Here is a 23,811-nt window from a genome sequence, read left to right on the forward strand (position 1 = left end):
TAAAAATTTTTTAAAAATTGGAGAAAGGGGAGTAGGAGGGCTATTCAGGGTTTTGAGAGTGTTGCTAAACAGGATTAGAATTGGCTAGAATAGGGGTAAACAGTAGCATAATGAATGGGGGGCCAGCGGGATGGATGTTTGCTCTGAGGGGCTGGTTTTGGAAGACAATGGTTAGATTAGCCATCTGTGGAGCTCCCGGTGCCCATAGTCATTAAACGGCTTAGGGCCCCACAGTATCAGCAACCCACCCCCCCCCCCTACCCACACCACAACCCCTTATGCATTAAGAATCAAGCCCAGATAACTTGAATGGCTTTGAGAAGCATAGGGTTTGAGGTGGGGCAGGGTGCAGGGCAGGGTAGTATCAAGGTAGATCTCATCACCTAAGCTTACAGTTGTGTACACACAAGGCCCACATAACAACAAAAAAAACATACACATACGCTGACATGAACTGACATGCACCTCCACACACAGGAAGGCACACACTTGAGTGCTTGCAATACATATGCATGCGCATTTAGCATACCCCCCCCATTCTCCCACAGGACCCACCAACATGCCCCCCCGATTCCAAATCAGGGGTACACAGTTTGACATTTCCTTTGTCTCTTCCTTTGTCTCCAGGGTAGATCAGTGGCATTTTGCATATCACTGGGCATCAGTTTGAAGTGACACATGACTAACACTGGGACCTCATTCAAGTATTCGCTGCAGAGTAGAGCAAGGAGGGATAGTCGAGTGGAAAATCTAGACTGTTCACATCAGGCATTGATGTTGCTTAAATCCTCACATGGGGAATATGATGAGATATCCACCCAGCGCACTGGGATACAGCTACCCTGTTTGCTTCATAATTATTTCATTATATTTCCCCTAAGCTTTCATTATCACTTTATATTTGTTGGCACTGATTCATTCTTATTTAACTTACTGCTTTATTCATTGTTTTTTTTAATGCAGTCACTGATTTGTTTTCTTGGCATTGAAGCAGCATGAATTTTAAGAAGTGCTAGGGTTTTTTAGGATAGCTGAGCATAGAAACGATTCAGAGAAAGCCAGTGTGATAAATATGAACAGCCCAGGTGAGACAAAGAAACTTCAAGGAAGGTTAAAAGAAAAAAATCACACACAAGGAGAACAAAGGAGAGAAAAAAGTCATGAGGACAAAGACGAGAGTAAACTGGTTATAGAGACCAAAGCTAACGGAGGCAATAAAACTTTAGTATAATAATAATAATAATAATAATAATAATAATAATAATAATAATAATGTGGGAGTAGAGCTTCTGAGATACATGGGGAACAGCAAGTTGGACGTTCTTTGAAAATACTGTAGTGATATCACAGAAAGTTGAATCAGTTATCTGGACATAATGCATATTGACAGAAACGTTTCATCCCTCACCTAAGTGACCTCTTCAGTCTCAACTGACTGCAGGTATCCCCAACCTTATAAACAATACAGTGGCATAACGACCAAAACCAACGATCAGTTTCATTTGCAAATATGGGCGTGACCATTAACTAGAGTTTCAATGGCCATGTGTACTATTCACAGAGGATTTGGGAATGTTTGCGATCACAGCATTGTAAGATGGCGACAGATGTACTCTTAGCACCCCCCCACTCGGTTCAGGGATGGTCATTCCCTCTTCACATGATGGCCTCATTGACTCCCCGTTCAAACCAGCACTCCTCCCTTCAGAGGACAGCACAAACAGGCTCTAACAGGTACTATTTAATGAAGATGCCAGTTGGGGACCTGTGAGGCGTCTGTTTCTCAAACTAGAGACTCTAATGTACTTATCTTCTTGCTCAGTTGTGCAACGCGGCCTCCCACTTCTTTTTCTACTCTGGTTAGAGCCTGTTTGTGCTGTCCTCTGAAGGGAGTAGTACACACCGGTGTAGGAAATCTTCAATTTCTTAGCAATTTCTCGCATGGAATAGCCTTCATTTCTAAGAACAAGAATAGACTGTCGAGTTTCAGATGAAAGTTCTCTTTTTCTGGCCATTTTGAGCGTTTAATTGACCCCACAAATGTGATGCTCCAGAAACTCAATCTGCTCAAAGAAGTGCCCATCCAACCAATCCAACTTGTGGGAGCTGCTTCTGGAAGCGTGGGGTGCAATTTCTCCAGATTACCTCAACAAATTAACAGCTAGAATGCCAAAGGTCTGCAATGCTGTAATTGCTGCAAATGGAGGATTCTTTGACGAAAGCAAAGTTTGATGTAAAAAAAATCTTATTTCAAATACAAATCATTATTTCTAACCTTGTCAATGTCTTGACTCTATTTTCTATTCATTTCACAACATATGGTGGTGAATAAGTGTGACTTTTCATGGAAAACACAAAATTGTTTGGGTGATCCCAAACTTTTGAACGGTAGTGTACATGCTAGTTGGCTGTAGTCTTTTTGGTGTGTTCAAGTGCAACTGTTTGGCCCAGACGGCAGGTGATGTGAGGTGACACAACAGTCGGCCTTCGTAACTGCTAGTCAGTTTGGTGTGTCTGGGCCCTTAGATGAGTGATGAAATGTTTCTCTCAATAAACGTTGTGTCCAGATGAACTGATTCAAGTGTGATTTCCTTACCTGGATTATTGAGCATGCATTAAGACACTGTAGCGATACTCAATGTGTTCTCGTCCCATGGCGTCACTTAACGACGCTATGGCAAAGCATCAATATATGAAGCACAAGGAAACCTTTAGCATCTGTACACTTTGCATGTGATCCATAAATGTGATTCATTTTGATTTTACTGTTTGTTATATTATCTTTTGTTGTTTGTTGTGTTTTATCTTAATATTTTATTAACTGTTCGCTTATTGTCTTTTCAATTGTTTGTAGAATGATTTGTAACTTGTTGCTATAACAATAAAGGTATTATTATTATCATTATTATTATTACTATAGACCGATATTAAACTTCCGCCCTGATATATGACTATCAAAGACATACAGATTAAGATGTGAGTTAAGGTTGGGTAGTGGTTAAGGTTTGGATTAAAGTGTGTTAGTGGTTAAATTAGTGGCTACCTGCCACTGAAGGGTAAATGGTAAATGAACTGCATTTATATAGTGCTTTTCTAGTCTACCGACCACTCAGAGTGCTTTACAGTGTATGCCTCACATCCACCCATTCACACAAACATTCATACACTGATGGAGGAGGCTGCCATGCAAAGCACCAACCTGCTCATCAGGAACAGTTAGGGATTCAGTGTCTTGCTCAAAGACACTTCAGCACTCTCTGGAGGAGCCGGGGATCGTACCAGCAACCTTTCAATTACTAGACAACTTTGTCTACCTCCTGAGCCATACCATGTAGGGTACCCTATTGTCATGCATGATGCTTTGGCAAAAGTGCCAAGACATGGCATGATGCCTTGGGATGAAAATCAAATAGTTCACCTGTAAGCACAAAACTGCTTCACAAGAACAATACAGAGGAACTAATAGATTCACTGAATAAACATTATACATGGCAAGATTATCAACTAAAATAGCGATCCTAATTTGTAAAATCAAGTAACCACCACTATACCTGCAATAGTCTACACTATGGCCTTTAATCATCGTGGGCTACACAGTGAGCAGTCCTCTGTGTCAATTCATTAGAGCCAACTCCCTGCCAAGTGTTTACATCACGGCACCAGCAAAAAATGTACGCTTCACTGTATGAGGCAAGAACCCTTGTGGTGCACAGTAGCTGTTGCACGATTATGTTGATAACCCTTCTCATTTGTAAAGCTTAATTAGCCTTTATTTGACTCCACTATAATTAGCACCGCTGTGTTTGTTTTCATTATCTTTCTCAGGAGAATCAAATTCAAATGTCACCGTGTGAATGATTTCCTTTGCCATCAGTGAGGCCCCGTTGCATTTGAAATCCATTGTGCCTGACAGCCTCGGGTTAACCAAGATAGAGATTTCAGGAGCACAATGGTCCAAGCCACGTGTTCCAATCTAATAGCAACAGCACTGGATGGTCACTCAGTCCACCAGTGGCTACTATGGTGTGTTTGATAATGTTGTTACGGAGATGAGGTTTGGTTTGGCACAAGGGAATCAGACAGATGTGTTGAAGGGAAAAAAGATCCTCTGGCTGAACATCCCACTGGCAGTTGTGTTGAACATGATAAATTTCAGGATATTAGGCATTGTTCACACATGGAAATAATTTCCATAAAACACAATTAAGATTAGACTGGAGCCATCTATTCTTTGCCAAAGGAAATTAAAGTGGCAGAAAGGGAGATACTATTTTTTTCATTGAATCTCTATGGTAAAACTAAACCAGTTTGCCACAGACCGCTGATGTGTACAGCTTCCAGTAATTTCTGTGTTACAGTCATACATCACCAGCAAGTATGGCTCCATTTAGACTACACCTCAAATCTGACCGAATTCCAACTTTTTTCCCGAAACGTGACACAGACTGGAATTTTTCTAGAGAATGGTGAACACAAACCATGAACACATGGAAAAGCATTTTTTGAATTCCGATTCAGGCCACTTTCAAATGTGGTCCTACTTTAGGTACTTATCAAATATGTGACCATGCAACTTGAGTCTGTATGGCAAAGCCACAATTCAATGTCACTCTTCATGGCACACATCAGCCAAACATTGGTTCACTTATACTGGAAATACCACTTGTCCTTTACTGACCAATCACAGCAAAACTACGGTTGACTGAGATTAAATGACCAGTGGGAGGGTGGTTATGGCAGAGGTTAGATGTGGAAAAATGACACTGATGGAAATCAGTGGAAAGAAAGCAAAATTCAGCTTAAACCATTGGCCAAATTTGCAATAGACTTCTTTTACTTCTTCTTTCGGCTTGTTCCCTTTTTCTCAGGGGTCGCCACCACGGATTTTATACTTTCCATCGGTACCATGTGAGGGCACAACACCAGTGGCGGTTGTTGTTAACTCAGGCCTCAACCAATCCGGTATGGTCTTGTCAATACGCATAATGATTTGGCAAAATGTAATGTTGAATGCCCTTCCTGACACAACCAATAGTTAGGCATTGTTCACACAATAGTTGTGTCAGGAAGAAGTTTTTGAAAAACCTTTGCTTGTTGAAAAGCAGCAACCATTGGTCATATTCACCTGTGAGTCATTTCAGAATGGATGCCTGTTGGCACTGATATCAGATTTTTTTTTTGTTGGTATACTATATTAATCCCTGTGGGGAAATTACGCTCTGCATTTAACCCATCCTAGCTGTGTAGCTAGGAGCAGTGGGCAGCCGCCGTGCAGCACCCGGGGACCAATTCCAGTTCTTCTTTCCATGCCTCGGTCAGGTGTACAGACAGGACTATTAACTCTAGCATGCATGTCTTTTTGATGGTGGGGGAAACCGGAGCACCCGGAGAAAATCCACCACAGACACAGAGAGAACATGCAAACTTCACACAGAGGACCACCTGGGATGATCCCCAAGGGTGGACAACCACGGGGTTCGAACCCTGGACCTTCTTGCTGTGAGGCAACAGTGTTAACCACTGCACCACCGTGCTGCCCAAATGTGGTTTGGGTAACACGGAGATATGATAAAACATGATCAATTTAAATGGTAAAGATAAATGGTGATATGATAAACTAAAAAAAAAAAAAAAAAAAAAAAAAAAACATAAAAAATAGACCAAAAATAGACCAAAAAATGGATCTGAGCCAAAGACTGAAATTAAGCATTTAGGTCTGTATCCTGAAAGTCTATGTGTTTTGCTACTTGTCATCTGACTCCTGAGTAGGGGTTGCTTAAGAAGGTCACTGCAGGGCCACCGGGTCTCCATGCTCTGCCTTTGTGTGCAGCAACAAGACACCAAGGTGTGTGCCTCCCGCTTTGTGGCAGCCATTGTCAGCCAACCTTGTAATCCTCTCCTCCATCTCAATCCATAAAGATGCTTGAAAGGTGGCCTACATAACTAGGCAGAGAATAGACATTGTTCAATCTAATTGTCAACGTAATGTCCCATGAGGGGTGGGCTGCGGTCGGGGCTGGTGGTGTCAAGGCATTGGTGGATTATGTGAAACAAAAGGAACGTAATGGGTCGCCTTTCCTTGAACCCAATAAATGAAATTTGAGCTCAAGTTTGAAACATTACAAAGGGTACTTTTTAATGAGATAGGCTTATTTTTCTGTAATAAGGTATTTTAAAATATATGTTAACAATATTCATCTTCACTTAACTTCTGTGGAAAACTGTTCCTCCCCTTGTCCTATTTTGTGCCATATCCTTTCCTTAAGTGGTATGGATATCATCCCTAAGGAAGATATTACACTCTCAACTGCAACAGCATCACACAGCCATATTAAATAATTATGAGAGTCAAAGCATGCTCACCACGCTTCCTCTCCATCTTCCACTCTTTAACATGCCTGCCCTATTCATAAATCATCCCTATCTAGCAATAAACTGCCAGCATGGCAGTCCAAAGCTCTGCAATTATTTTGGTTGAGTGGATCATGAGGCACCATAAGTCCCCTTGTACCCATCAAGTTTTGCACGTGGAGCTGTTTTTGTGCCATTGATTCACAATGAGACATTTATTTAAGCCAAGCACTCAATTGGCAACCATTACCTGACTGATTGGCTGCTAGTGAATTTACACTGGAGGAGAGCTGTTTGCTTTGGACTGATTTGTGCCATTGTCTCCATTAGCCCCTCTGATGGAGCCCCACAAACTGAAGTGCCTCTCATTGACGGCGGCCATGTGCAAATGAGATCCCGATTAATGGGTGATCCAATTGTTCATTAGTACTCCACCTGCCAGAATGATACTTGAAAAATGGAAATTGGGTTGTTTTTTCTTTTACCCCCAGTCACCTCTTGAGTGCTATTTGATATGCAGCGGTGCTATTAGCAGTGATTGGTGTATGAGTTAGTGGATTGAGGTAGAGGTCTAGTCTCGCGGCGAGTTACTCGAGAAAGTGCTTGTTGCAGCAAAAAACACAGAGCTCTTCACACCCTCACTTCTGGGTAGTCATTTCAGTGGCTTCTGCAACCAGACGGGTGCATTTTCAAGTCCTTTAGTAGCGGCCGATTTAATTATTAAAGTCAGCTCTGGCGGGCCGTATCTTATTATTAGCGTTGGAGGCTCAGTTATACAAGGATTAGAGTTAGAGGATTTTTTTTATTATTGTTATTCATTGTCTACCAACAAACCTTCCGACTGCAACCCACACTCCCAGAAATACAAGGCCTTCAGTAGTCCCGCCAGGGGAGGCCTGAGAAAGCATTTATGATCAAGTGGGCAAGGGTAACATATGGTATAGCCCTCATGCAGGCTGCAGAAATAAAGGCAAATATAGAATTACTAGTGATATTGCCGTCTCATCCCACTCATTGACTTCTTGGGAAAAAAACAAAAAAAACTAAAGGATATGAACCTGATGTCACGTTCCTAAATTACTTGCCACTGTCCTCAATGCAATTAGGATAAAGTATGTGTATGCAATGTTCTCAATTTAGAATGGTTTAATGTTTGGGTCAATAGCAAATGCTGTTTATTCTAATATTTAAGCATGAACCCAAGTGTCTTCTTGTATAGTTTCTCTTCAAGTATCACACCATCTAAATGAGATCCTAGTCAGCAGTGCTAATATGAATCTGGATGTATTGCCCTCCATGGTCCAGCCTATATCCTTGAATTCTCCTCAGAGATCTTCTTGTCATGTTCTTTCAGGTAGCAAACTAGTCCCCCACCATCTGGGAGTGATGGAGGCTCTGTGGGGGATTGTGGAGATTAGGTGTCTCCCTAGATTAGGGGTGACAGGGCGCCATGGCTCATCCCCTCTCTCCCCTGAGTATTTACACAGTGCTTTGCTAGCCCACAGGTGGCTAATGTCCCCCTGCCAAGGCCTCCTTCAACTGCCATAGTGTGTGTGTGTGTGTGTGTGTGTGTGTAGAATAAAAGAGCAATGTATAAAAGCACACACAGGCAGCTAAATGATCAATGGCACAAACAACCAAGGAAGGATGTGCACAACAGAAATGTCTCACTGCAGTCACATAATGGGATGTACACAAGTACACACCCACACACATATGCACACATTCACACACGCATCCCTCTCAAATTTAAGGCGTCTGGGGAGCGGGTAAAACACCCAACAAGAACAGACAATAACAATTTGTTAAAATATGCTAATACAAGGTATCTATTGGCACACACATTGAACACTGCACATATATGTGTGCGAACGCGTACAGTACTTGTCTGCTTGAGTTAGCACACATGTGGGCTCCTACAACTCGGTGGAAACGCCAAACCAAACGGTCTGTGCCTACCATGTGTTTCATGTCACCAGCGTGCTCCACTAATAGGCTTTTGGTGTTTTCCCTCCTCTTGGGGGCTTGTAAATATAAGTAATTACTTTTATCATGTGTACATCTGTCAAGCGGTGAACATTGTTATTCATCATTTTGAGTAAGTACGGCTTCTGTTTCACTCAGCGTTTTAATCTGTTATTAACTCTTGTATGGTGTTTGTGTTTTTTTTATTTTTTTTTATTCACCCAATGTTCACGAGTCTGGTAGACCCACGAACATTTTGGGGCATTTTAAGTCGATACAGCCATAACAAATTATGTAAATACAGATGATGACTTTATCTCCATTACAAGTAATTTAGACAGCATATATCATTAACAATTGCCATTTACCGCTACTAAATCACATTTATCAATAAAAGTTCCATTTGTTTTTGGGGATAAAATGTGATTTTTGTATAAAAATCAAATGTAATCGAGACGTGTGAAGTGTATAACGTTTATATTTAACAAATATAAATGAAACAAGGTTTTCATCACTGTTGGTGTGTATTGCTTTCAACTGAACAAACTGGAAAGACAAATTTTACATGCATTTTTTTGGAAATTACACTACCGTTCAAAAGTTTGGGATCACCCAAACAATTTTGTGTTTTCCATGAAAAGTCACACTTATTCACCACCATATGTTATGAAATGAATAGAAAATAGAGTCAAGACATTGACAAGGTTAGAAATAATGATTTGTATTTGAAATAAGATTTTTTTTACATCAAACTTTGCTTTCGTCAAAGAATCCTCCATTTGCAGCAATTACAGCATTGCAGACCTTTGGCATTCTAGCTGTTAATTTGTTGAGGTAATCTGGAGAAATTGCACCCCACGCTTCCAGAAGCAGCTCCCACAAGTTGGATTGGTTGGATGGGCACTTCTTTGAGCAGATTGAGTTTCTGGAGCATCACATTTGTGGGGTCAATTAAACGCTCAAAATGGCCAGAAAGAGAGAACTTTCATCTGAAACTCGACAGTCTATTCTTGTTCTTAGAAATGAAGGCTATTCCATGCGAGAAATTGCTAAGAAATTGAAGATTTCCTACACCGGTGTGTACTACTCCCTTCAGAGGACAGCACAAACAGGCTCTAACAGGTACTATTTAATGAAGATGCCAGTTGGGGACCTGTGAGGCGTCTGTTTCTCAAACTAGAGACTCTAATGTACTTATCTTCTTGCTCAGTTGTGCAACGCGGCCTCCCACTTCTTTTTCTACTCTGGTTAGAGCCTGTTTGTGCTGTCCTCTGAAGGGAGTAGTACACACCGGTGTAGGAAATCTTCAATTTCTTAGCAATTTCTCGCATGGAATAGCCTTCATTTCTAAGAACAAGAATAGACTGTCGAGTTTCAGATGAAAGTTCTCTTTTTCTGGCCATTTTGAGCGTTTAATTGACCCCACAAATGTGATGCTCCAGAAACTCAATCTGCTCAAAGAAGTGCCCATCCAACCAATCCAACTTGTGGGAGCTGCTTCTGGAAGCGTGGGGTGCAATTTCTCCAGATTACCTCAACAAATTAACAGCTAGAATGCCAAAGGTCTGCAATGCTGTAATTGCTGCAAATGGAGGATTCTTTGACGAAAGCAAAGTTTGATGTAAAAAAAATCTTATTTCAAATACAAATCATTATTTCTAACCTTGTCAATGTCTTGACTCTATTTTCTATTCATTTCACAACATATGGTGGTGAATAAGTGTGACTTTTCATGGAAAACACAAAATTGTTTGGGTGATCCCAAACTTTTGAACGGTAGTGTATATATAAGCCCCATTGAACAAAAATTCATCCTGGTTACACATTGCATCATTCCATCCATTATCTTAACCGCTTATCCTGCTCTCAGGGTTGCGGGGATGCTGGAGCTTATTCCAGCAGTCATTGGGCGGCAGGCGGGGAGACACCCTTGACAGGCCAAAACACACACACACACACACAATTTAGTACGGCCAATTCACCTGACCTAAATGTCGTTGGACTGTAGGAAGAAACCGGAGCCCCCGGAGGAAACCCACGCAGGCACAGGGAGAACATGCAAACTCCACACAGAGGACAACCCGGGATGACTCACCAAGTTTGGACTACCCCGGGGCTCGAACCCAGGACCTTCTTGCTGTGAGGCGACCGCGCTAAACACTCCGTCACCGTGCCGCCCGTAAAAGTAAAGTAAGAAATTAAATAAAACAAAGCTTGCTAGCTATGGCAGCAGGACACAATTTTAACATTTGTGTGTTGCTGATGTATTTCTTGCACTTGATGCATGTGTACTATGTCTTCTTGTAATTCTTGGGACCACATACATCTCATCACTTCTTGCAGCTACCAGCTGCAACCTAGAATGATGAAAACAATTAGATCAGGAATTTTACTAACACTAGTTTCTTTCTTTCTCGCTCTCACTCCCTCACTCACTCACTCACATATGGAGTTACAGCAGGCCAAGGTAGGAGAGTCAGACACACACACACGCGACAACATAACTCACACTTACTTCAGGTACTGGAGTTGGTGGTTCTGGTGGTTGGGGCATCAGCATCCTTCTCCTGAATCCTTCTCATGATGGCTGCAGAAATTGGGGTCCTTGGGATCAGTGGCAATTTAATGCAGGGGCTTTCCTGGTCTGAAGCCCAGGGGCCCTGAATTTCAAAAGGCCTGTGGATGTCTATTAATAATATAATGCAATGGGCGCCCGGGTAGCATAGTGGTCTATTCCGTTGCCTATCAACACAGGGATTGGCAGTTCGAATCCCTGTGTTACATCTGGCTTGGTCGGGCATCCCTACAGACACAAGTGGCAGAGTCTGCAGGTGGGTAGCCGGGTGTGGGTATGTGTCCTGGTCGCTGCACTAGCACCTCCTCTGGTTGGTCAGGGCGCCTGTTTGGTAGGGGGAACTTCCACGTGCTACATCCCCCTGGTGAAACTCCCTCACTGTCAGGTGAAAAGAAGTGGCTGGCGACTCCACGTGTATCTGAGGAGCCAAGTGGTAGTCTGCAGCCCTCCCCGGATCAGCAGACAGGGTGGAGCAGTGACCAGAATGGCTCAGAGAGCGGGGTGATTGGCCATGTAAAATTGGGGAGAAAAAGAGGGAAGCAAAATAAAATGTAAAAAAAAAAAATGTGACTCTGAAACCCATTATTTCCAATGGCGTGCGCCGTGCTATTAGGGCTTTTCGCTGCATTAAGTAAAGTGTGGGCGCAGTGTGCCACTCGGCGAGCTCATGTGCTGTGACAAATACCCATGTGGCCAATAGAAATGAGCCAGCCAACCAGCAATGGAAGGCTTGTTGTCTCTGAAAGGGCCATGAGCCATCTGCGGTTAATATCATTGAGAGTGACATTCTTCAGGCACTGGACTTCAAGGAGATAATCATGGATTTTGCTGCTAAGAAAACCAGGTGTAGACACTTCTAAGGGTAAGTCAGTGTTTAATGTTAATGCATTAAACACTGACTTACCCTTAGATTATGGCATTAGTATGCTCAAGACTGTTTATGCTGCCTGCAATGCATCAAGCGTGGTCTGTTGTATTAGTAGTAGTGTTTGCAGTGGTGCAGAAATGTATAGCTGATAGTGTTTGTTGTTGCACTGAAATTTTGAAGTGTATCATATACTGTTGGAAGGAGATGTGTGTATTATTTGAAAGATCTGATTAAGTGTAAATTAGTCAAGCCCAGGGGCCTATGACAGGATTAAATCGCCCCTGATTGGGATATGTTGTCTCCTCTGGATTTCAGGTCTTACCATGCTTTGCCCACCTCCACGAGAAAGAGTCGTCTCTGGAGCTTCCCTCTGTTCCACTCTGGGTTCAGCGCCATCCAGATGACAAAAGCACTGTACGTCTAGATGTCCAAGATGTTGAAGAATATCATGAATGGCCAGTATAGGGATCTTTTTTTGCAGCCAGTCACCAGCTTGTCATGGGTACCACATTTTTGCTTTTCTTTAACATGTAGGACACCAGGGACATGTCCGTTGTGAACACAAATGTATATGAATTCACAGGCCTGTTCCAACTAGTCAACAGCTGAGGTGGGAGAGCTGGCTTGTTTTTTGTAGTGTTCCTACTGTAACTGATTAACAGCTGCTTAATGTTGCTGTGTTGTGTAGTTGAGTGAGACACATCGGAGTTGGAGATCTGTGGAGTTTATTTTGTTAACAAGAAAGAGAAAAAAACATGGGCATCAGTCACGTGGCTTGCCCTCTGCATCTCTCTATACAGCTCCAAGCATGTGTGCTCACTCATAGTATGTCATGCATATTGACTACAGTATAAAAACCTAAAAAATAAACGTTTATATAAAAACAGCATGAAATAATGAATGCACAGCATAAAGCAATATCCAAAATATAGTAAAACTAAATAAATTGCGATGAAAACAGTATAAAACAATTCGTCATAGTATAAATCATTAAATTATTTCACCCACATCAATCCGTTTTCTTTTATAGTGCAAAAATATAAGATAGGATAAAATACCAGCATTCCTCCACAAGAAAAAAAAAACGGGCATCAGTCACATAGCTTGTCCTCTGCATCGCTCCATACAACAAAAAAATAATACAAAACTCAAGGGAAACACTCCACAAAACATCACATCACCTACGAAACGCCATTAAAATCCAACCAGTGCGTGCCTATTAACTCACGAGACCAGCCCCGCTAGCATGAGGCTAACTAAATTGCCAGACACATTAATAATACGGTCTAAATCAAAATTACAAGTCATTTATACAATGAAGGATACACCAACAAGTTCGTTAGCACCTCACATTACTGTGTGTATCACCATAACATAACTTTAAGCAAAAAAAAATAAAATAATAATAATGAAGAAAATATGTAAGATAATGGAGAGCGTTAGGAAACGTAACTCACCAACTCCGTCCGGTCAAACGCGCTCAAGCGAAGCTCGGAGGTGTCACACCCAAACAGCGCCCGCGCGGAACAAAAGGTATACATTGAAAACCGCTAGGGTGGAACCTTTTTACTGGTAGGAACTAATTTCGGGGAAGTTCGAAACAATTAAAAAAGATTTCAGGGAAAATAAAGAAATAGAATGAAATAAGAAATTTGGCTCGGCTACGTTACCATCGCTACCATCGTCAACTTCTGTTTAGGAGCTCCTATCCCAGCTTCTGTGAAGTAAAAAATTGTATTGACATAGGCGGAAATCCCGGGAGGAACAGGGGGGACACGACCCCCCCCCCCATCCTGGGAAAAACATGATATATCCCCCCCAATATTTCGCCCCTGATGTACAGCAGTACTTTTGATGTCCCCCTCAGGAATTGCGCTTGAGAACTTTTCATGTAATTGTCCCCTCCAAAGTTGATATCAGATTGTCGCCCGATTGCATGTGATGTTGTGGCCACGGAGTCTCTGTGTCACGTCCATGATTCTTTCCAGGGGTTCAAGCAGCATTAAAGGAAGCCCCAAACCTTGATTCTATATCTTGCAGGTTTAGATAGTATTGTAGCGAATTCGGGAGGCAGTCCGGAAGACCGTCACCACAGCCGAAACGCGAACCCGTGTCTCCCGCTCCGCAAGCGACAACGTTAACCGGTCGACTAAAGGGTCCGACCCGTTAATCAAGGACCAACGTGTCCACTTATCCATGCACGTTACACTATGTTCTACTGCACATACTGTCTAAACGTGCATTTTAATTTAAAACATTGTATGGGTAACCGGTTATTTTCTTGCCCGGTGCGGGATTCGATACGAACTGTACTGTACCACAAGGCGACAGCACTAATCGCTCGACTAGAGGGTCAGACCCATAAGCCAGGGACTAACGTGTTTTATTAGTAGTTTACATATGTTTTGAAATAACATTGCAGAGCGGTCCTCATGTGTAAAACGTAACAATGTTGAAACCGTGTGTGTGTGTGGTTTCACACACTAAAGAGGGTAGAGTGCAGGAGAAGTGGGAGCAGACAGGGTCTCAGTGTTTGAAAACAGAGAGAGAGAGAGAGAGAGAGAGAGAGAGAGAGAAAGAGAAAGAAAGAAGGCCCAGGTAGGAAGGCGTAAGACTGTACACAATTTTGTCACGTTTATTATCCTCGGGTCCAGTGGACTTGGATATCACGTGTGTGTGTGTGTGTGTGTGGTATGGGGTGGGGTGGGGGTGCACTCTTTTCTATGGTCTTCATAGAAAATGAGCCAAGGCCAATGACTCAGGCTGAAATACAAATATTTATTGTATCACTTTTCTTTTACTACTACTACTACTTTTGGCTGCTCCCGTTAGGGGTCGCCACAGCGGATCATCCGTTTCCATTTCTTCCTGTCTTCTGCGTCTTCCTCTGTCACACCAGCCACCTGCACGTCTTCCCTCACCACATCCATAAACCTCCTCTTTGGCCTTCCTCTTCTCCTCTTCCCTGGCAGCTCCATATTCAGCATCCTTCTCCCAATATACTCAGCATCTCTCCTCCACACATGTCCAAGCCATCTCAATCTTGCCTCTCTTGCTTTGTCTCCAAACCGTCCAACCTGAGCGGTCCCTCTAATGTTGCTGCACATCCAGTCATAATGACAAGCCGGCAGAAATCCCAGACACACCTAACATTTTAAGAAATACCAGTACGCAATTACATTGGCTTCAACTTTAGTGGGAGCTCTATCAGTGTTATTGTATATGTGTGTGTATAAATATATATAAAATATATAATGTATCTTCTCCTGGATTGCCATCTTGCCGTGGTGAAGAAGCATGTACCAATGATCCCAAGAGCTATGCTGTCCAGAGCTTGGCTCCTGGTAGGGTCACCCAAGGTGGATAGGTCAAGGGGGCGGTTCCAGGTGAAGTGCGATCCAACAAAGACCTCAACAGCAGAACTGATGGAAGATGTCTCCAGGTCACAACAGCAATGAAGGCAGATGAAGGCTGCAACAGAGGGTGGTCTCCAATTGTCTTGGTTCTCCCATGCCATTGGACTCTGGCCACCCCCTACCAAGGACCGTGTGGTGGTTGCAGCCACTCCATGTAAAAAGCTGTCACATGCAGGCGTCCTCCCATTATTCGGCTGAAGGATCAGCCTGTACACCCACCTTAGGACCCAGAGGGAGGACAGTCATACTCAACCTTGAGTGACCAACCGCCAATGATATAATGTATAAACTATACTATAATTCCAGAGTTGCATGGTTTGACCTCACTAACCATACACATTCACTACTGCCACACACACACATATCAATATATCACTATCACAATTAATTGTAATTGTAATATATATATATATCACAATCACAATTAATTGTAATTGTTAGTTTTATATATATATACGGATACAGGAAAAAAGTTTTAATACATAGCAGTACAGGCCTGTTCCATGCATCACGCTGCAGCTAATTTTGACTGTGTTCCTGTTGAATTTTTGACTGTGTTCCTGTTGAAGCAGTTGTCTACAACTGCATGCCAAATGTTCAGCAGGTTATTTCATCCCACAACACAAGCATCATGGTCAAGGCACAGACCCCCTCACCGCAACCAAACACCTCCAATTGCAAATGCCATGTTAAGGCATCATCTCCTCTTGAAGGAAAATGCCAGATAGAGAGAGTCATCTACCAGGCATCGGTGACAAGAGAAGACAACTGCAATGTGGACACTTACGTGGGATTAACAGCGGGCCCTTTTAAAATTAAGTTTAATGCCCATATGAGTAGCTTCAGAAATGAACATGCAAAAAATGCAACGGCCTTAAACCGTGATATTTGGTCATTGGTAGACAAGAACATCAGTTATTCTGTCTCATGGAAAATCCTTGCAAAGAGTAGTGCATATTCAGTTAGAGGTAAAACATGTAACCTGTGCTTGGCAGAAAAGTATTTTATTATTTGCAGACCTGATATGTCCACCTTGAATTATAGAAACGAATTGGCCACCAGCTGTAGACACCGAAAAAATATCTGCTTTGTAACTATAAGTAAAACGTCTTTATTATCCCCCCCCCATTAGATGATACACATATGACATTTGTTAGTTTATATATATATATATATATATATATATATATATATATATAAATATATATTAACTGCCTGTCCTTCCAACTGTGCCCCAACACCACCCCACTATATGATTTACATAAATTACCTTGTTATATTTTAAATGTACGCTATTTCAACAGTGCCCTGGTCCTTAAATGCTTTTCAAAACAAGCCCCGGTCCCTTACCCCATTGGTTGTAATGTTTTCTACCCCTCCATTGGTTGCTGTGCATCGTAACTACCTACCCCATTGGTTGTTATAATTTAAATGTTTTCCGATCTGATTGGTCGCTGTCCAACCGAACTTAGGGGTGTGACGCTGGGCAATGCAAACTGCGTGTCTTTCTTTGTTGAATCACATTAGCAGCTGATGAATGCGCGACGCACGAAACAAGCCTGTACTGCAATGTGTTAAAACGTCTTTTCCTGCATCTGTTTTGATATTCCGCTCCTCATTAGTTGAGCACATCTATCAGCACCATTGACGGTTTCAGAAAAAAACATTATATATATATATCACAATTACAATTGGACCTTACCTCTGTCTTTTATTCCTATCTTTTGATTGAATGTCTTAGTCTCTTTAATCTTATCTCGCCAAGGTCCTGGGTCAGTTTATAGAAATGAATCTTTCTTAAATTCCTTTCTACATCCTCCTTTGTCTGTATTTTGTTTATTGTTTTCTTCTTCACTTTTCCCTCCTACCTGACCTCTGCACGTCATTGGTATTGATGCTGCTGCTAGTGCTGCCTCGGACTTCACCCCCCTCCTCAAATCTCTCTCTTTGATGGTTAGTCTGATTCTGTAATGCATAATGCAGAATAATGCATTCCGCATCTTGCACACATGCAGTGGTAAATATATCCCAAGCATATTGTGTTCCTAGATTTTTAGGGGTAATTAAAGTGGAATAAAGTTATTGGCTCCATCAATCAAATTACAATTTAACTTACAATTTACAATTTTATTTAGCAGATGTTTTTATCCAAAGTGACATACATCTGAGAGTTAATACAACACAAGCAAGGATCTAGTCATGAGGCGACAATGCAAGTAAGTGTAAAGAAAAATGGTTCAAGTCTGATAGGACATAGGTGTCAACAGGCGGTGCACAAATGCAAAGGTGCATAGAAGCATTTTTTTTTTAATTCCATCAGGTGTGGAGGTGTTCAAGAAAGAGCTGGGTCTTTAGCTTTGTCTTAAAGATGGAGAGGAACTCAGTGGATCGAATGGAGTTTTGCAACTCATTCCACCACCCAGGAGCTACAGAAGAGAAGAGTCTGGCTAGTGACTTAGGGCCCCATTATGGTGAAGGTGCCAAGTGCCTTTCATTGACAGAGCATAGTGAGCAGGACTGAGTGTAGACCTGAATGAGTTCAGGTAGGTGGGAGCCATTTTACTTGCTGTTTTGTAAGCAAGCATTAAGGTTTTGAATTTGATGTGGGCAGCAACTGGGAGCCAGTGGAGGGATATGAACAGTGGAGTGACAAGTGCTGTTTTGGGTTGGTTGAAGACCAGATGCGCTGCTGTATTTTGGATCATTTGCAGAGGGTTGAAAGTGCATGCAGGGAAGCCTGCCAGTATGGGGTTGCAGTAGTCAATGTGTGATATAACAAGAGCCTGTACCAGGAATTGTGCTGCATGTTCAGACAGGTAGGGTCTAAGTTTCCTGATGTTGTACAGAGCAAATCGACCCGACCGAGCAATCAAGGCCATGTAAACCTTAAATGTTAGTTGGTCATCAATCACGATACCCACGTTTCAGGCAGACTTTGTAGGCATGAGTTGGGTTGATCCAAGCTGGAAATTGATCTGTTGTTGTAAGGATGGACTGGCTGGGATGACAAGAAGCTCAGTCTTAGATAGGTTAAGCTGAAGGTGGCATTCTTTCATCCATGCAGAGATATCAGCAAGGCATGACGATATCCGTGCTGAGACTGTGAGGTAATCTGGCGGGAATGATAGGAAGAGCTGGTATCATTAGCATAGCAATGGTATGATAAACCATGGGAGTGGATGATTGCACCAAGTGAGGAGGTGTATATTGAGAAGAGGAGGGGACCGAGCACTGACCCTTGAGGTACCCCTGTGGATAAGCTATGCGGTTTGGACACTTCTCCCCTCCAAGATACGCTAAAAGATCTCCCTGAGAGGTAGTACTTGAACCAGCAGAGGGCAGAGCCTGAGATACCAAGCTCAGTGAGTGTGGACAGGAGGATTTGGTAGTTAGCTGTGTCAAAGGCAGCTGACAGATCTAACAGCAATAAAGCTGAGGACTGACCAGCAGCTTTAGCCAAACGAAGTGATTCTATTACCGACAGGAGTGCAGTCTCTGTAGAGTGATCCTTCCATTTGTTTATGGAGTTTTGTCTGAGTGGTATGCAAGTAATGAATCAACCAATGAATCAATCAAGCAATCAATTTTTCTAATCTAACACTTTTCTTCCTTCAAAAACAGTAAATTGTAATTGGACTGCATTTATATAGCACTTTTCTAGTCTACTGACCACTCAGAGTGCTTTACAGTTTATGCCTCACATTCACCCATTCACACACACATCTATACACTGATAATGGAGGCTGCCATGCAAGGCACCAACCTGCTCATCAGGAGCAGTTAGGGGTTCAGTGTCTTGCTCGAAGACACTTCGACACGCTCTCTGGAGGAGCCGGGGATCAAACCAGTGACCTTTTGATACTAGATGTCCCGCTCTACCTCCTGAGCCACGTTGCCCATCAGTACACAATTTTATACATGAATAAGTTAAAAGTAAAATAGAAATATAAGCATTTACCTAACAGAGTGTGTGTGTGTGTGTGTGTGTGTGTGTGTGTGTGTGTGTGTGTGTGTGTGTGTGTGTGTGTGTGTGTGGGCATGTGGAGGGCAAATGAGTAAATACAAACCTGAATTAGGGTTAAAGCAGGGCTGTTGGAATTTGGGGTTGAGTACCAATTTTCATAAGATGCCCAATATCTTTCTAGGAGGGCAGCTGAGAAAATGACACACATTTAAAGGAAATTTGTAATCTCTTATGAGGATAAACACTTCCTTTTTGAAGTCCATTGTATAAAAAAGGGCAAACATTGCAAAGTTCAGCACAGCAAATGGTCGTGGTCAATTAAACTGTGCATGCTACAAACTTTTCAAAAGGGGAATAAGTATTGATTTCAGCCTTTTGTTTTGCCATTTGTTGATGTGCTGTGCACATGCAAGACAACACACCTTTTGTCTAAATTTGACATTAACATTGGAGCAGATTTTAAAGTCTCATAAAACAGGGTTTTCCATTACAGTGTTGAAAGAGATGAAAATCTGCTGAGTTTTGCTGCTCTGTGTCTGATCAGCAGCTGTGCAGGTGGAGTAACGTACTTGAAGGCATATCAGTGGTGGGGCGTTTCTCACTTAACTGTTTTTCCGACAGGAAAAATAAGTGCGTGTTCAGGAAACACTCAATGATATGCTCAGTGGATGAAATTCCATGTTATAGCAATTACATGCACTATTGTTTGACTGGGATTGAGTCCAGACTCGTGTCCTGTGTCTTTTCCTACAGTGTCACCCTCTTATATGTCTAAAAGAAAAACAAAAGAATATTAAGGAGTGTAGATCACCACTTTAAATGCATACTGGTGGTGGTCAACTGCACCATCATTTACACAAATGTAATGTTTGACAAGTTTGAAAACAATTCATATCTCTACGACTATGTATGAACAAGAATGTATTCACATTATGAGTTTTTGATATCTATATACAAATTTTTTTTCCCCATTTGGTGTGAATAAGAGCTGGATTCATGCCCTGGTAGATGATGTTCCTGAGACAAAAACAATGGACATTATAAAAAAGGGTGGTCCACAACCTGGACTCTGGAGGGCGATTTCATGGTCGACGTTTGGCTCTATGCACTAAGAGAAGAATGGTGTTTATTACATTTGTTCAAATATACATCCAGGAGCTATTATGCACCCTTAACATTAAGTTTAATAATAGTTTTCTAACGGGAACTAAATTATGAATTCTTTTGATTAATAATTAATTTCATGTACTATCTGTCGTGGGATTATAGTGACTTAGGTAATAACGGTGATATTGCTTTTTGCTGTTGTTTGTCTCACCTCTATTATGTTAACAAACCTATTGCTATATTTTGTTTTTCTACAATACATTTATTATTAATTGTATCCTTTAAAACTGCATTCCTGAAGATTTACATACAAACAAATGGCCTTTCTGACACTTGCTATCACTATTCAAGACAATGACCAGCCCATGTAGTATGTCCAAGGCATGAACATGTGTAAGGTTGCTTGCATCAGTAGTTACTTTCTGATAAGATCTGTACAGTGGGAAACTGATACGGCACAGTATTTTATCGCCAAGTCCTCACCATGCAGAGAAACACAGCCGAATATGACAGCAGGGGTTGGTTTGGGGAAAAAAAGTGACGTAGATATGGCAGGAAACCCCCCCCCCCCCCAAAAAAAAAACAAAAAAAAAAACAACAACAAAAAACACTCCCAAAACAGATATGTTGTTTTGTGGCAGTTGGGAGGGTACCGACACAACAACAATGATGAGTCTTTTATTTTGAAGGGATCTAGAGGGGCAACCAGCAGTGCAGTCATCAGCATCAGTGTAGCTTTCAGCCAGCTAAGCAGAAATAAGTATTCCAAATCGTTGCTTTAAGCACAAGTACTAAATCACTGATCTGGCTTCTGCCTGAAAACTTACTAGCATTAATGTAAACAGATCTAGAATCTCAGGATATACATACACTGCCATACATTGCACAGAATGTAATTGTGACTTTGAAGCCCTCTATAAATTAATTGTGATTTAGGGGTAAACAAAACAAATTTGATTTGACAAGTACCTCATCTCTTTTGAAGTAACATAGCAATAACATTTAATCACCAGACTGGCATTAAGAAACTATAGGCTCCTGTGATGTAACTTTTTCCAAAGGCCACACAATAGGAGAACGCTTTTCCAGGGTTTAGCAATGGTGGTCCAGTGCATCTGTAGGCAGGCTCTTCATAATGTGTTTTTGTCACAGGAAGTTGAATCAGTTCATCTAAATACAGTGTTTATTGAGAGAAACATTTCATCACTCATCTAAGTGACCTCTCCGGTCTGAACTGACTGCAGGTATCCCCACCCTGATAAACAATACAGTGGCATAACGACCGAAACCAACGATTAGTTTCATATGCAAATTGCTGTGAAAATTGTGTGCAATGGTCATGTGTACTATTTACAGAGGATTTGGGAATGGTTGCAATCACAGCATTGTAAAATGGTGACAGATGTGCACATCCTCATCCTTGATAGAGTGGCCACTGTTCTAAGGATGGGTGTAGACCAGCGGTCGGGAACCTATGGCTCGCGAGCCATATATGGCTCTTCCGGTGACGGCATATGGCTCCCAGACAATTTTGAGTTGAAAATTTTTTTTAAAAAAAATCAGTTTGGAACTGATTTTAAAATACTTGTGATATTTCTTAATACTGTGTCATTTTAAAGTAAACAGAAATCAGTTTTGAAGATACATTTCACGGGTCACGGGTAACCCGTGGGTCGGGTCGGGAACCAATGGCTCGCGAGCATGTCCGGGTCATTGTAAAGGTGAAGAAATCAATTTTATCAGATAGCCAACTAGTTTATCCGCTTCAACCCTTGTAACAGAAAAGGTAGCGAAAAGAAAAAAAGACGATGATTACCGTGCATTCCAGGCTGCGTGCACAGAGGAATCTGCATTTGTGGAGAGAGCAGGATCTGCGGTATGTCTAATATGCAATGATAAAATTGCATCGATGAAACGGTCAAATATAAAGCGGCACTTCGATACGCACCATGCTTCATTTGCATGGAAATCTCCAGCGGGGGACAGCAGGAAAAGGGCATGCGAGGAGCTACAGCGGAGAGTGCAGACGAGTCAGCAGCAACCACGTGTGTGGACCAAGCAAGGTGACGGGAATTCCGCTAGCTTTGCGGGGGCTTTGGCAATAGTAAGGAATGGAAAGTCATTCACAGATGGCGAGTATGCCAAAACATTCATGCTTGATGTGGCCAATGAACTGTTTGATGACTTCCCAAATAAAGACAAGATAATCAAACGAATAAAAGACATGCCCCTGTCAGTAAGAACTGTGCACGATCGTAGCATCATGATGGCAAATCAAGTCGAGGAAACACAAATTAAGGACATAAACGCCGGGACATACTTTTCTCTCGCGTTAGATGAGTCAACAGACGTTTGCCATCTATCTCAGTGCAGTATCATTGCCAGGTATGCTGCAGGTGACACACTGCGTGAGGAAAGCTTGGCTGTTTTGCCAATGAAAGGGATAACAAGAGGAGAGGATTTATTCACGTCTTTCATGGAGTTTGCTAAAGAAAAAAAACTACCGATGGATAAACTTATTTCTGTCTGTACTGATGGTGCACCCTGTATGTTGGGGAAGAACAAAGGATTTGTAGCGCTTCTCCGTGAACATGAAAAGAGAGCCATCCTAAGTTTTCATTGCATCCTGCACCAGGAGGCGCTTTGCGCTCAGACGTGTGGCCAGGAGCTTGGCGAGGTGATGTCTCTGGTCATTCGAGTGGTCAACTTTATTGTTGCCCGGGCTTTAAATGATCACCAGTTTAAAGCTCTGTTAGGAGAAGCTGGGAATCATTATCCCGGTCTGCTTTTACACAGCAACGTGCGTTGGTTGTCAAGGGGGAAGGTGCTCAGCCGTTTTGCAGCTTGCCTGAGTGAAATCCGGACTTTTCTTGAAATGAAAGGCGTCAAGCATCCTGAGCTAGACAACACTGACTGGCTCCTGCAGTTTCACTATCTCGTGGACATAACTGGCCATCTGAACCAGCTCAATGTGAAAATGCAAGGTATTGGAAATACAATCTCATCCCTTCAACAAGTAGTGTTTGCATTTGAAAGCAAGCTGGAAGTCTTTCTCAGGGACATTGAAACAGGTCGTCTTCTGCACTTTGAAAGACTGCAACAATTTAGAGCTGCATGCTTAGCAAGTGACTCCACTCAACATCTGGATCTCCAGCAGCTAGCTGGCTTTACGTCCAATCTCCTGCAGTCATTCAAAGCACGTTTTGGAGAATTTCGTGCGCGCACTGGTCTTTTCAAGTTCATCACTCATCCACATGAGTGTGCAGTAGACAAAATCGACCTGACATGCATCCCCGGGGTCTCTATCGGAGACTTTGAGCTGGAAGTTGCTGACCTGAAGGCATCAGACATGTGGATGAGTAAGTTCAAGTCACTTAATGGAGAGTTGGAAAGTATTGCGCGACAGCGAGCAGAGCTGGCGAGGGAACACAAGTGGACAGAAATGAAAAATCTTCAACTTGAAGACCAGCTGATTCTCAAAACTTGGAACGAGCTTCCTGTGACATACCACACAATGCAGCGTGTGAGTATTGCCGTATTGACCATGTTTGGCTCTACATATGCA

The sequence above is a fragment of the Lampris incognitus genome, chromosome 3 (genome assembly GCF_029633865.1).
Source record: "Lampris incognitus isolate fLamInc1 chromosome 3, fLamInc1.hap2, whole genome shotgun sequence".
Classification (NCBI taxonomy): domain Eukaryota; kingdom Metazoa; phylum Chordata; class Actinopteri; order Lampriformes; family Lampridae; genus Lampris; species Lampris incognitus.